Consider the following 14,609-nt stretch of genomic DNA (forward strand, 5'->3'; position numbering starts at 1 on the left):
CATCTGATTTCTTTCATCTTGTCCATTTGGCACTTATACGTCTCACAATAAATTTAAAAGTTGGCATTTTGGTCTATGAATGACCCACTTATGCACTTGGATAGAGTGATGGAAAAGACTGTTGAGTGAATGGGGAGGGTCAGAGTAGGTGAAAGGAGGGGAAGTAAGGGAGAGACAGGAGGGCGCCATAGCAGGAAGATACTCTCCTGGTCACAGAGACTAGCTCACCGCTTTGGGGAACATCAAGGTGTGCGGCTCGTGATCAGATGGTTCGGAGCAGCGTCCAGCTCAAGCACAGCGTGTGGGGTGTGGGGTGGGAATGATAGAGACAGACAGGTCCTGTTAAGAAGCCTGGTCTCTCTCCTAGAACCAGATTTTTCTTCTGGAGGGAAACGACAGAATCATAGTTGTTTGTTAAGAGATCACCTTTTGCGATGGAGAGGTGAAAGGACAGACAGGAGATAATCAAGAAGTAACAGGAACCTGAATTAGGACAGAGGCAGTGGGAATAAAAATTCTAGGGATAGAGTCAGGATTTGGTGAGGCAGGTGAAATTTGAGGAAATTTGTTCATTCATTCCTTCTTTGATTGTTGAGATTAACCACAAACTGTGTCAGACATGCTCCAAATGCTAAGGTTATAGAGATGAGGTTCGATTCTTGTCTTTTTTTTTTTTTAATTTTTATTTTATATCGGAGCATAGTTGTTTAACAATGCTATGTTAGCTTTGGGTGTACAGCAAAGTGACTCAGTTTTATATATTCTTTTTCAAATTCTTTTCCCATTTAGGTTGTTACGGGATATTGAGCAGAGTTCCCTGTGCTATACAGTAGGTCCTTGTTGGTTACCTATTTTAAATATAGCAGTGTGTACATGTCTGATTCCTGTCTTTAAAGGGGTATTCAGTCTGCAGGGAAGACCCATGCAAACAAGTGATTGCTGGCCGCAGCAGTGAGGAACACGTTGACTGTAATAATAACACAGTGATGTAAGGCACAGAATGAGTAATTATATTTGGGTGGATCTGGAAGAGCTTCGTAGCCGCTGGCCATTACATAGATGGGCGTTCTGCAGACCAGCAAGGTAGGAAAGGACGTTCCAGGCAGAGGGAAGAGCATGCTGAGGTCAGAAGTTGTAAGTAGTTTGGTTTAGCCAAAGCATGGAATGTGTAGAATTGTGTCAGGAAATGAAACTAAAGGAGCCAGATCTGGGAGACGTAAGTGCCAGCTTGAGACTTTGGCTTTCATTTTGTAGAAACAGTTGAGGGCTACAGAAGAGTATTCAGCAGGGAAAATAATATCACTGGTGCTTGGATGCCAGTGTTGTAAAGGACAGACAGGAGAAGAAGATGGGAAAACCTTTTGAGTGATGGCTAAATGAGCAAGTGTAATAAATAACGGAGTAGTGGTAGGGAGAGAGGAAAGAGGAAAGAGGAGGCATAAGTAACATATTCCTGAGGTAGAATCAATAGGAACCTGGTGACCGGGTGTGGAAAATGAGGCTCAGGGTGAGAGAGACACAGGATTCTCTGGCTCTAGTTATAGCATACGGGGAGTATAGAAGGGCCATTAGCAACTACAGTAATAGGATCATTTAGAGGGCAGTAATGACATGGTTTTTGTCATTACACTCATAAGTGTGAGTTAGATGTACTGGAATTAGGACAATTATTAACTACTAGGAGAGAAAGATCTATTCTCATACTGCATTCCAGTCAGAATAGAGTGTAATCATTTTTTTTTAAAACTATGCAAATGAAGAATACAGAGGCAAATCTTCATCTCATCTTGTTATGGAGGAGGGGATAAGAGTAGTGGAAGAATTTTTAAAGGGAAAATGAATGTATTCAATTACATGAAAATTGACAACTTCTTTATGCCAGTAGACAATTAAAAGGCAAACAGGAGGAAAAGTAATTATAATAATGTGATAAAGGATTGTTATCATAATATATTAAGTTCATATCAATTAAGAAAAACACTACTATTCAGTAGGAAAAAAGTGAGGCCAAGGATCTAGAGGCACTTCACAGGAGTAAGGATAATAATCATAAATTTAATTTAGCTAGAACCAAAGAGATGCAAATTAAAGAAAAAATGAGATGTTATTTTTGTATTTTCAACTGTCAGATTTATAAATATTTAAAAAGAATAAAATTAACCAGGATTAGAACAGTTTGGGAGAAGTTAGCATACTAGCATTGCTAGTAGGAATCAAAATTTTGTTCACCGTTTTGGAGAGCAGTTTAATGAAGTGAATCAGAAGACTTCTTTTCACTTGGCCCAACAATTTAAATTTTTTAGAGTTTGCCTAAAGGAAAAAATTGGACAGCTATCACAAAAGAGTGGTAAATAGTATGAGAACCAGAGCAGAGTGGTATAATTAAGGCAAGGGAGCAAAGTAGTTTCAAGGCAAGAGGAGTCAGTGACGTTGCAGAGAGATCAAGCAGGGTTTGGAACTGAGACGTGACCATTAGATTTGGCAGCCAGTCACGACGACCATGACCACAGTAGAACCAGGCTCAGTGGCTGGTAGAGGTAGAAAGAAGCCCTTTTGGTCAGGAATCGGAGACTGCAAGCATGGTCTTATATTTCAGAAATATTGGAGGTGAAATGAAGGTGGGGGAAAGGGTAACAACTGTAGGAGAATATTTTGTTTTCATTGTTGTTGAAACATGAACTTTTTTATGCGGAAGGGAAAAGGTTAGAGGTTAAAGAAAGATGAGATAAATGACAAAGGTTGCCAAAGGAATGGAATATTGAGCCCAGGTGGAGGAGAAATTAGCCTTGAGACAGCAGAGGGAGAGGTCTGACGCAAGAAGAAAGGAATTAAGGATGTGTATAGATGCAAATGATAAACTTGTACATCTTTGCCTTTGTTAAATGTTGGGGGGATCACTATTAGAGTCTCAATTCCTCCCAGAATACAAAATTTCCCCCTTCCCATATTGCATAATTTCTCAAAAGAATTGTTCATGCTCTAATTCCTGTCTCCTGAACTCTTTCCCAGGAAGCATTTGCTCTCACCAGTCCACCAAAACTCTGTGTCAAGGTCACTGGTGAGTGTCGTGTTGCTAAATCCAATGCTTAATTCTCAGTCCTAATCTTATTTCACTTGCCTGCCGGATCTGACACAGCTAATCATTCCCTCCTCGTTGAAATACTTTCTGTATTTGGTTTTTCCACACCACACTCTCCTGATCTGCTTCTTGCATGCTGACCACTCCTGCTCAGTTTGGTTCCTCCTTATCTCCCAGACCTTGTAATATTGAAATGCCCCAAGGCCCAGTCCTCAGCCCACTTCTCTTCTACTTACACTCATCCACTCTCCTTTGGTGATCTTTCCCAATCGAATGGCTTTCTATTCTATACACCAGTGCTTCCTGAATTTATATCATCAGCCCAGTCCTCTCCCTTGAACTGGACTTGTATACTTAGCTGCCTGCCTACTCCGTGTGTCTACTTAGACGTCTAATAGGCATTTCAAATATAACCTGTTTGAACTTGGCCGTACCCATTAAACCTACTCTCTTACAGACTATCACACCTCAAATATATTAATTCTATCTTTCTAATTCAGACTAAAAACCTTGGTGTCGTCCTTGGCTTCTCCCACCACCAGCAGCCCGTGCACAGATTTTATTCATCAGCAAATCATACCAGTCTGCCTTCAAAATAGATGCAGAATTGAGTCACTATCTCAACTGTGTCCACCCTGGTTCAATCCACCATCATCTCTTGCTTATAATATTTCAGTAGGCTCTTGATTGCTTCTGCCTTTGACCCCTTAAGATTATTCTCAGTGTAGCAGCCAGAGCGATCCTGTTAGGATTCTTACACAGAGTAAACGCCAAAGTTCTATAGGGTTTATTAGTTAGCCCCCGTTACTGGTCTGATCCATTTCCTTCTCTCTGCTTTTTCATTTCATCCACACGGGCCTCCTGACTGTTCATTGAACATACCAGGCACGTTGTCAGCTCAGGGCCTTTATACTTATTATTTAATTTGTCTATAATAAACATTTTACACCAAATAACCGTGTGGATTTCTAGTTATGTCCTTTTGGCGTTAACTCAAGTGCCACCTTGATAGTGCGTTTTCCCCTGATCACCCTATTTAAAAAGCTAACCTCCCAGTATTTTATTTATTTTGTGTGTGTGTCGTCTATCTTCTCCCCCAGAATGTAAGCTTCACGAGGGGAGAGATTTTTGGTTTTGTTCAGGGCTGAACTCCTAGCCCTAGAACAGTGCCTGGCACATAGGAGATTCTCAGTAACACAGACGGATGGATGGATGGAAAAGAGGGAGGATAGGAGATTGAAAAGGAGGTCAGGTTTGAAGGTTAGGGAGATGAGTAATTAGTTTGCTCTTGAATATTTTGTTTGTAAAAGTTTCCTAGTGGAAATGTTAAAAAGGCAGGTAATAACTACATAACATGTAAAACCTGGGATTTTGTTTGACTCAGTTTCTGAAACATGGGAAACTAATATAATTTAGGGTACATTGTTGATCATCCTAATGATTTAACATAGTACAGCCCCTTATAATTTCTGGCTTTATAGTACATTTTATTTCCTGTCATGTAACATAGGCATTTATATTTTAAAGGGTTGTTTTATCTGTGATGTATCTGAATCTGGATAATGAGTTACATTATATGAGGATTTCTCTTTTAATTTTTCTCAGTATTAGAACTGTATTTAACTCAAACAACTCATTTTTAATAAATTAGAAGGACCTCTGGCAACACACTAGAATCATTCTGGATAAATACCAAGGCTAACAAGGCTTTGGTCCCTACCCCTGACACTGTTGCCTGTTAGGCTGGTCTTGAGAAAGCACAAGGTCTGGCCATTCGGTGATGGTCCTTTGAGTCTGGTCCAGAGTCATTCTTGAGCTGATCATTTTTATATACATTAAATTATAACTGGGACAAATTGAGCATCTTAAATAATACCTGTTCTTTTAATTATCGGTGTCCCTAATTAGCTTGGAAAGCTGCAGCATTTAAATTTCTTATACCTTACTGATAGTTAAGATAATGAATTCTGGGAATCTTAATTATTAGTAATACCACCACCATAAAACCTTTCCTGACTGTGGTTTAGTTCCACTTCATTTATTTTGTGTGGGCTTGATCACAGAGTAGCAGTGTCCTGCTGATTTCTTTGCAGTTATTGAAGGAAGTAAGACTGAAAAGTTTGTTCTTTTTCTGTAGCTTTAGATGTTTCTTGAATGGAAAAATGTAAGTTTGAGTCTGTAGCAAAATCTGCCATCTAAAACATCTGTTTATACTACTGACAATTACCTATGCTTGCCTTTAAAACAAAGCAGACAAACTAACCATATTAGTCCTTCAAATAGATGCAGCAGCATCTCCTAAATAGCACTTTAGGAGAACCAGTAAGAAAAGTAATTTTTGTCTTATAGCACTATAGTATCGTACGTTGTCCCACCGTAATAAAAATATGGAGATGTTCAGTTATATATCTAGCCCTCCTCTCTTGTCCATACACTTGTCTGCAAAAAGAGAAATTTTCAGGTCGGGAACTTAAAAGAGTGTCCAGTACTATGAAGATCAAACAAATGAACAAAATCAAAAAACAAAAAAGAAACACACAAAAACCTCTCCTGATAAGCTTTGGATGTAGATCATTTTTATAGTTAATACAATGCTGGATAATAGTAAAGAAAAATGTTTGTTCTGTTTTGGGGGAAAAAATGTGTGCTCAAAGCACATTTCTAGAATCATGGAATTGGGGGTCTATAAGTAACTTTAGAGTTTATCTGGTTTGGCCCACTGGTCTGTAGGTTCAGAGAGTGGAGTCTAGAGTGGGGAAGGGCTGAGCTGGTTGCTGGTCTCAGAGCCAAGAATCAGACACAGGCCTCCCGTGACCAGTCTCGTGAAAGGAGCTCGGGCCACCGATTAGCGCAGCTGTCTGTTCTTATCTACATCGTCCTTTACAGTAATTAATCTAGTCGTAAGTTTGTGTTTTAATGCCTTGTGGTTTGTAAGAGGTTTTTCTGGCAGTGTAACATTTTTAGCTTCATAGTAATCCTGTGCCATAAGCAAGATACTATTTCTAACATGAGGAAATTGAGATTTATAAACTTCTAATTGCTATGCCGCGTTATGGTGTCACATTGCTAGTGAGTGCGTGGCAGAGCCAAATTTTGAACCCACGGCCAGTGCTCTTTTTGATGCCCTTTACTTCCTTGGATAACTGGGAGTTAGCAGAGGGATTTTGATCCACAGTTATAGAAACTAGAAATTGAAAAGACCTTGAAAATAAGAATTTATCAATCTCTTGAAAACAAATGTTTTGTAAATTTACTGTGCAAGAAGTTAAATGTTTGAAAGGTTTCATCCTTTAGAAGAAAACAGATTATTTATTTAAATCAGAACCCTTGCCTTTGAATGTCATATAAAGAAGTATTAAAATTATATCCAGCAGGTGAACATGGCATGCAATAAAACTAAACCAATGAAAACTACTTCCCCTCACAACCCACCCAGCATTGTTAATGTATTGTGCAACTCTTATGAATTTGTGACATTCTTTAAGATGTTAGAAATTGCCCCATCTCGGCTGGCTGGTGAGGAGTGCTGCTGAGAAGAGGTCACGTGCTGTGGGAGTGTGTCCTTCCTGGAAGACTCCTTCCCACAGAAGCCTTTTCTTATTGGTGGAGGTCTGTCTGGGTATTGAGCTGTATGGAAATGTTTAGCATTCCATATGGTGTATTTCCTTTTTGAAATAGTTTTATATCAATTCTGGGTTTGTTTTTTTTTTTAATTTATTTATTTTTGGCTGTGTTGGGGTCTTCGTTTCTTTTTTTTTTTTTTTTTAAGATTTTCTTGATGTGGACCATTTTTAAATTTATTTATTTATTTATTTTTGGCTGTGTTGGGTCTTCGTTTCTGTGCGAGGGCTTTCTCCAGTTGCGGCGAGCGGGGGCCACTCTTCATCGCGGTGCGCAGGCCTCTCACTCTCACTATCGCGGCCTCTCTTGTTGCGGAGCACAGGCTCCAGACGCGCAGGCTCAGTAGTTGTGGCTCACGGGTCCAGTTGCTCTGCGGCATGTGGGATCTTCCCAGACCAGGGCTCGAACCCATGTGCCCTGCATTGGCAGGCAGATTCTCAACCACTGCGCCACCAGGGAAGCCCCATCAATTCTATTTTTAAATTACTATACGGTAACATAATTTAGTATTATTTTTAGAAGTATAACTCTCTGAGCCTGCAGGAATTGGGTAGGTAATCCACTTTGGTTTTTGCATTTAAAAAAAAAAAAGTTTTCATCATAGATGAGTGGTTCAAAATTAGAAAAACTAAAGTAGAAGGACATTTGAAATTTGTAAATTCTCTGCCAGCCACAATTTAACCTCCTTTTTATAAAATATTTAGGAGATTATTAAAGTTATCAAAAAACAATAACAAATGTCAGGACTAAAACGTAAATATAACATATCAGTAAATATTTTATTGTGTATAAAAAGATATAAAATCATGAGAATTTTGGAGCTAGATTTAAACTGTGTGTGTGTGTATGATGTGTGGTTTATTACTATTTAAGCAAAGCTGATAGTGTGTAGACAGGAAGCCTAGGCACCAGAATATCTATATAATACCAGCACCTCGTAGACACTGGATAAACATGTGGTGAATGAAAATGAATTGTGTAGTGACCTAGTTACCCAGCTGGCATGGAGCTCAGAGCCTAAGTTTCATAGCTTCTAGCAGTTTTTTGCTTAGCTTACTAATTTTCTAGATTATTAAATAGGGTACATCTAACTACAAGTAGCATCTTAAGAATTTTTAAATGGTTTTTCAGATATTTCTACTTGATAAAAAGGAATAGGAGACAAATTGCTAAGTGTGCTGAATTACACTTTTATGTAGACAGTGAGAGAATTATAAATAATAGATGTGGAATTGTTGGAAAACTGGTATTTGATCATTTTCCTCATGACATGCAATAGGAAATAAGTTTTGATTAATTTAAGAATAGAATTTATGTAAGGGTCTCATTTAATATGCTTAATATTCCTATACAGTGTAATATCCAGATATGCTTCTTCAGTGGGAGAAGGAACTTCTGGAGAAAGAGCTTCATTCCAGGAAAGACAGATTCTTCCAGTATGCGCTCACCTCCACATTTTGCCTTTTTCAGTTTTTGTCTTTTTTAAAAGTCTTGTTGGTTACTGACTGGTACTTCTTCTTGTGGAAGAGGGGTGTCAGAACCCTTCAGTGCTCTGTACTACTTGTCCACGGGTGACCCAGGACCCTGTGTTTTCATTGGGTCCACAAGGTCAAAATTATTTTCCCAGTAACACTAAGACTTTACCTACCCTTTTCACCCTCATTCTCTCATGAGTGTTAAGTAGAGTTTTCCAGAGGAAACTTGACATGTGATCTCACAAAAGGTTGAAAGCAGAAACAGATTTGAGACTCCAGATTTGGAAAATACATTCTACATCAACAATGCTTCTCTCCGCACTATATATATTTTTATTTTGAAAAAGGTTATTTTTCATAAAAATGTTAACATGTAATGGGTTTATCTTTTATTAACAAATAAATAAACATTTTAATTAATTTACTTAATTGCATTGTCATTTCAAGAATGTTATATACATGGAAAATATAATATGCAACCTTTTAGGATCGGCTTTCTTGCTCAGCATAATTCTTTGAGGTCCACCCAGGCTGGTGTGCACATCAGTAGTTCGTTCTTTTTTATTGCTGAGCCGTGTGGTGTGGATGTGCCATCATTTGTTTAACTGTTCACTTGTTGAAGGACAGTTGGGTTGTTTCTGGTTTGAGGCCATTGCAAATAAAGCTGTACCGGTTTTTGTGCGAACGTTTTTATTTCTTTGGGATAAATGCCGGGGAGTGCAGTTGCTGGATTGTATGGTAGTTTTTTTTGTTTTTTGTTTTGTTTTTTTAAGAAACAGCCAAACTTGTCCAGGGTGGATAAAGGGATCCTTAGATGTAAAAGTTTGACAACCACTGCTTTATACAAAGGTAGCTATGAAAGCTGATATGTAACATATACAATAAGAAAATTTTCTTGTGTTGACATCATTAAACAAAAAAAACCCTTTTTTTTCCCCTCAGACTTTTGAAGATTAAAGGAAGTAATATCTTATTCCTAGTTAGTCTATAATCATAGGGCAGGGTCCAGTATGTTGATTGCTTTGCAGTGCCACAAATTAATGTGCAAGGTTTTCTCGTATATTTACGTAGTTATATAATACATCTCAGGACTCTTATACATTTCAGGTTCCAGTATGAGCCTGAGAACTTTTTTTTTTAATTGCACAATATGTGCCAAGACCTGGGAATACAAGAAATAAAGAAGATAACTGTCTTTACTGTAACCTCCAAGAGGTAAGGAGACAGATAAGCAAGCACGCAAATGTGGTAATTGATGAGATGAAGGCGTGTGTAAAAAGCAGCAGGAACAGAAGGGAAAGAAGGGGTGAACCGGAAGCGGGAAAGAGGGGGTGAACCGGGAGCGGGAAGGAGGCTGATGGGATCTGACAGAGGGGGTGGAGGTGGAGCTAAGACTTAAGGCGTGAGTAGGATTTTGCTGGGATGCATGGGGAGAGGTATCCTCAGACTCAGCACTGATGTGTCAGAGGAACCAGAGATGATCCCCATCTAACCATACTTTGGTGGTAACCCTTAGCTCATCTTCTTTTATCCGGGGCTGGATCTCCTAGTTTAGGGCCAGTGAGGACTCTTTCAGCCTGAGTCAAAAGTAACATTAAGAGAAATGATCTGAATAACATAGTTTGGGAGTGTGCAAATTAACTGTGAAAAACCGTAGTAGCTCCTTCTGAGAGTCTTCAAGATGTAGCAGGATAGTCTTGTCTCATAGAGCAGGAAAAGCAAGCATGTTAGTCATAACTGGAGTTAGGTAGTAAACAGTCTTACAACTCCCTCTCCACTGCACTGATTATCTTTCAAGATGTTATCTTAAATGTGCTGTAATATTCCCAGCCAATTTATTTATTTTTTAAATGAGAGAAAGTATGAGACAACTGATTATTTACCTATCTATCTATCTATTTTGGCTTCACCACGCGACTCAGAGGATCTTAGTCCCCAGATCAGGGATCGAACCCCGGGCCCTCGGTGGTGAAAGTGCAGAGTCCTAACCACTGGACCACCAGGGAATTCCCTCCCAGCCGATTTGGTAGCATCCATCTGTTTACTGTTCCTGTTATATTACTGTTATATTAGCTACACGGATAATATAGCTTGTAAAGATACACATAATGCTACATTTTATCTTTATATTTTGGAAAATATTTAAGACTATTATTTAACTTGTATTTTAGTATTTCAAATTGTGTTAATAGAATGTCTGAAATCAAAATTAAACATGAGGGCTTCCCTGGTGGCGCAGTGGTTGAGAGTCTGCCTGCCAATGCAGGGGACACGGGTTCGAGCCCTGGTCTGGGAGGATCCCACATGCCGCGGAGCAACTAGGCCCGTGAGCCACAATTACTGAGCCTGCGCGTCTGGAGCCTGTGCTCCGCAACAAGAGAGGCCGCGATAGTGAGAGGCCCGCGCACCGCGATGAAGAGTGGCCCCACTTGCCGCAATTAGAGAAAGCCTTTGCACAGAAACGAAGACCCAACACAGCCATAAATAAATAAAATAAATAAATTTAAAAAATTTTAAAAAAAATTAAACATGGGTATATCCTCCTGTATACATGAATGTATTTCTGGCCACCTAACTTTGGTCACCCAGTTGGTCATTCAGCATTTATTGAGCTTCTCCCCTGCTGGAGGTCCACCTCTTAAGGAGCTCACAGCTTCGGGGGAGGGACAGTAGTGTAAGAAGCCTTGTGAGCCGTTAGGAGTGGGCTTGCTCACAAAGTGGAAATCAAGTCACCTGCCGGAGCTGGGAGGAGAGGAGTGGGCTTGGGGATTGGAAAACAGGCGCAGGCTGCCTTCGTCTTTAAAAAATCCATACACTCAGGCTTTCATGAAACACCGTTCCTCTTTCCTATAATTACTTAATTTACTATCGGGTTATTTTGAAACAAGAAAGAACTGGGGGCTTCCCTGGTGGCGCAGTGGTTGAGAATCTGCCTGCCAATGCAGGAGACACGGGTTCGAGCCATGGTCTGGGAAGATCCCACATGCCGCGGAGCAACTAGGCCCGTGAGCCGCAACTACTGAGCCTGCCTGTCTGGAGCCTGTGCTCCGCAACAAGAGAGGCCGCGATAGTGAGAGGTCCGCGCACCGCGATGAAGAGTGGCCCCCGCTCGCCGCAACTAGAGAAAGCCCTCGCACAGAAACGAAGCCCCAACACAGCCAAAAATAAATAAAGTGTAAAATTAAAAAAAAAAAAAAAAAAAAGAAAGAACTGGATTTATCTTCCTTCTCTCTTACTGAGTAATTATAAGTTGTGCAGCTTTGGGCAAATCATAAAATCTGTCTGAACATTTGTTTCTTTATCTTTAGTAATAGTAGTAATAGCTAACATTTATTCAGCACCTGTTAATGTGCCTGTTTATTCTCTGTATCACCCCTCTGAGATCGGCACTGTTACTACCCCCACTTTACACGTGAGGAGGAAACAGTCACAGAGAAATTCAGTCAGGCCACAGGGCTGGTAAGTGACTGAACAAGGACTTGAACCCTCACAGACTGGCTCCAGGGTGTGTGCTCTTAACTACTTAGACTGTATGGTCTTGAAACTGTTTAATCAATATTTATATGCACGTGCTAGTGATCTACCCGTGATAAATTTTCATTTAATGTTTGTGTCATGGTAACACAGAGGCATTTCGGGGCTGTTGATAATGCGGTTGTTATTTGGTATTTTAAATGGGAACGTGTTCTTTTTCCTCATGAAAATATTTTGTGATAGGAAAATAATCAAAATTATTTAGAGATTCAGAAAATAGCTAAAATATAATAGTCTTAGGAGAAATGCTTCCTTAGTCATTATGTGGGAGGCCAGAATTGCAGTGTATATTCTTGAGAAAAAAATTAGGATAAATACTATCACAAACAAAGAAGAGCAAGGGATATATGAATTTTCTTGCTAGTTGAGTAGGAAACAAGAGTCTGTGGACATTCTGTATTAAAATACCTAGAGATTGAAGTGGTCCATTTGCCTGAGGTAAATGATGTTTATCTCCATAATCTCACATACCTTGGACTGACAAAAGCTATGGTGCTCAGAGAGTGTAATCCCCATGAGTTACAAAGTACAGGAAGTGTCTGCTGTCTTAATGCTGTACTGGTAGTTTAGATCACAAGCTGCTATTACTATTTTATGAAGTTGTTTTTAAAAACACAGTTTATCTGACTCAGCCATGCCATCTGAATCTTGTCCCACCCCCTCATAATTCATGGCAGTTCTTGTTAAATCTCTTAAAATGTTAATATTGTTTTTCTGATAAATACTCCAAGTAAATAAAATAGCAAATATATATATACATATATATATATGATCAGAAGAGAATTTTATCACTGAAACAAATGCTAGCAGCATTAACATGGTGTCTGCCCTTTCTGATCTGGTACAGGACCCCGGTTTCAGAATCCCCCCGCTCTGAGTTCATTTTCTTGCCTCAGATGTTTCACCGGCTCACATTCCCGAATGTGCCATGCACACTCAGGACGTGAAGAGGCCCTTGTCCGTGTTCCTCTCTGGCCAGGGCTTCCTGTCACAGCCCAGCAGCCGTGTTGTGTCCCCTCTTGAAAGTATTTCTGGCTACAAAGCCAAACTGAGTTAGATGCCAGCTCTCCTCCTCTTTCTCTGCATTCACACAGCATCCGGTGCACAACTTTCTTAGAATATTTAGTTCATTGAGTTTTCACAATGGGCATTCTTTTTTTTTTATTTTTTTTATTGGAGTATAGTTGATTTACGATGTTGCGTTAGTTTCAGGAGAAAATGTTTGCAAATAGAGCAACTGACAAGGGATTAATCTCTAAAATATACAAACAGCTCATGCAGCTCAGTATCAAAAAAACAAACAACCCAAGCAAAAAATGGGTGGAAGACCTAAATAGACATTTCTTCAAAGACAGACAGATGGCCAAAAAGCACATGAAAAGATGCTCAACATCACTAATTATCAGGGAAATGCAAATCAAAACTACAATGAGGTATCACCTCACACGGTCAGAATGGCCATCATCAAAAAATCTACAAACAATAAATGCTGCAGAGGGTGTGGAGAAAAGGGAATGCTCTTGCAATGTTGGCGGGAATATAAATTGATACAGCCACTATGGAGAACAGTATGGAGGTTCCTTAAAAAGCTAAAAATAGAACTACCATACGACCCAACAATGGGCTCTCTTAACTGTCCTCTCCCCACCTCCCTTATCTCCCTGTTCAGTGTTTGACACATACCAGAGACTAAGTATTCAGAATGAACATAGCTGCTGCCTTTGGAGGTGATTTTTTAACCCCTGGTGCTGCAGCAGCAGGAGGTATGGAAACCGTTATGTGAGGGGAGCATTCCTTGCTAGCCCTGCACCAAACTGGAACAGGCTGTGTCTTAGAGGAGGCATGTGTGCGCACACACACACGCACGCGTGCACACACACACACACACGTGCACTCTGCTGCTCTGAGTAAGCCAGAAGCAATGGGAGTGTGGAATAATGTGAGCTGGGATGGACATTTATAACATGCCTTATCTGTTTAATTGAATTATAGTGGGTTTCTTTTTTTTTTTATTGAGAATACTTCTTTTTATTATACAGGTTTCATATACACAATTATTTAGGGAACATTTATAGGCAAGGAGTTCAATTCCAAAACTCCGTTTTCACCCACACACACTGTACTTCACACTCATCTTCGGGGTCAGCCCAACAGGAATAAGCTAAGACAAAGTTATTGCTTTGTGAACAGACAGCTTCAATTAAATAAGAGTCTTCCAGAGTCGAGAACAGCGCTCAGGGATCCTCTTGACTCTTAATACCCTGATGTACATATGAATAAAGCCTAAAGATGTGTCTTAGATTACCCTGTCACCTTTAAAAGTTAATATTAAAATTGAATCAGTGGGTTTTTTTCTCTTAATGGCATAAAATAGTATTGAAGTTTGTGGAGTTTGCAGAGATGTTATTTATATATGCTGTGCAGATCTATCTTTCTGCAATCTGTATTATAGAGAGAGAATATTCAAGTCATACATATATATTTTGAAATCCAGTTTCTCCCAAACAGTATAGAGCAAAGGTCATTTTTTTAAGACACTGAATTATCCTTGAGACTACATTTCAAAGACACAATCTTTGGGATGGCACTATAAATGTGTAACATCAGTCAGAAGCAGGGAACCATGACTGGGATGGCAAATGCAAATGTATTGCATTATATACCTCAAATTGCATTATTAGCATACTACGTAGATTAACTGGCGTTGAAACTACCATTAAGCAGTGAAGTATTGGGGGATTTCAGTCAGTAGAACAAATTGTTTCTTGTGTCACACCACATATTAATATGACATCTTCGCTTTTAATCCTAAGTTCTTTTTTCACCAAGAACTTGGCAAGGTAAGTCATCCTTAGCCAACAAGCAAATCAGTTAATGTCATTTTTATGTTTTTACGACTA

General features: G+C 39.5%; 1 protein-coding gene across 7 annotated transcripts in view; it reads left to right on the plus strand.

The window, feature by feature from the left end:
• The window catches only part of LNX2 (ligand of numb-protein X 2), an 89,435-nt gene that overhangs the window by 27,860 nt on the left and 46,966 nt on the right, over window positions 1-14,609 (plus strand). The window lies entirely within an intron of this gene.

This window comes from Balaenoptera physalus (genome assembly GCF_965194825.1).
Source record: "Balaenoptera physalus genome assembly, chromosome: 18".
Taxonomy (NCBI): domain Eukaryota; kingdom Metazoa; phylum Chordata; class Mammalia; order Artiodactyla; family Balaenopteridae; genus Balaenoptera; species Balaenoptera physalus.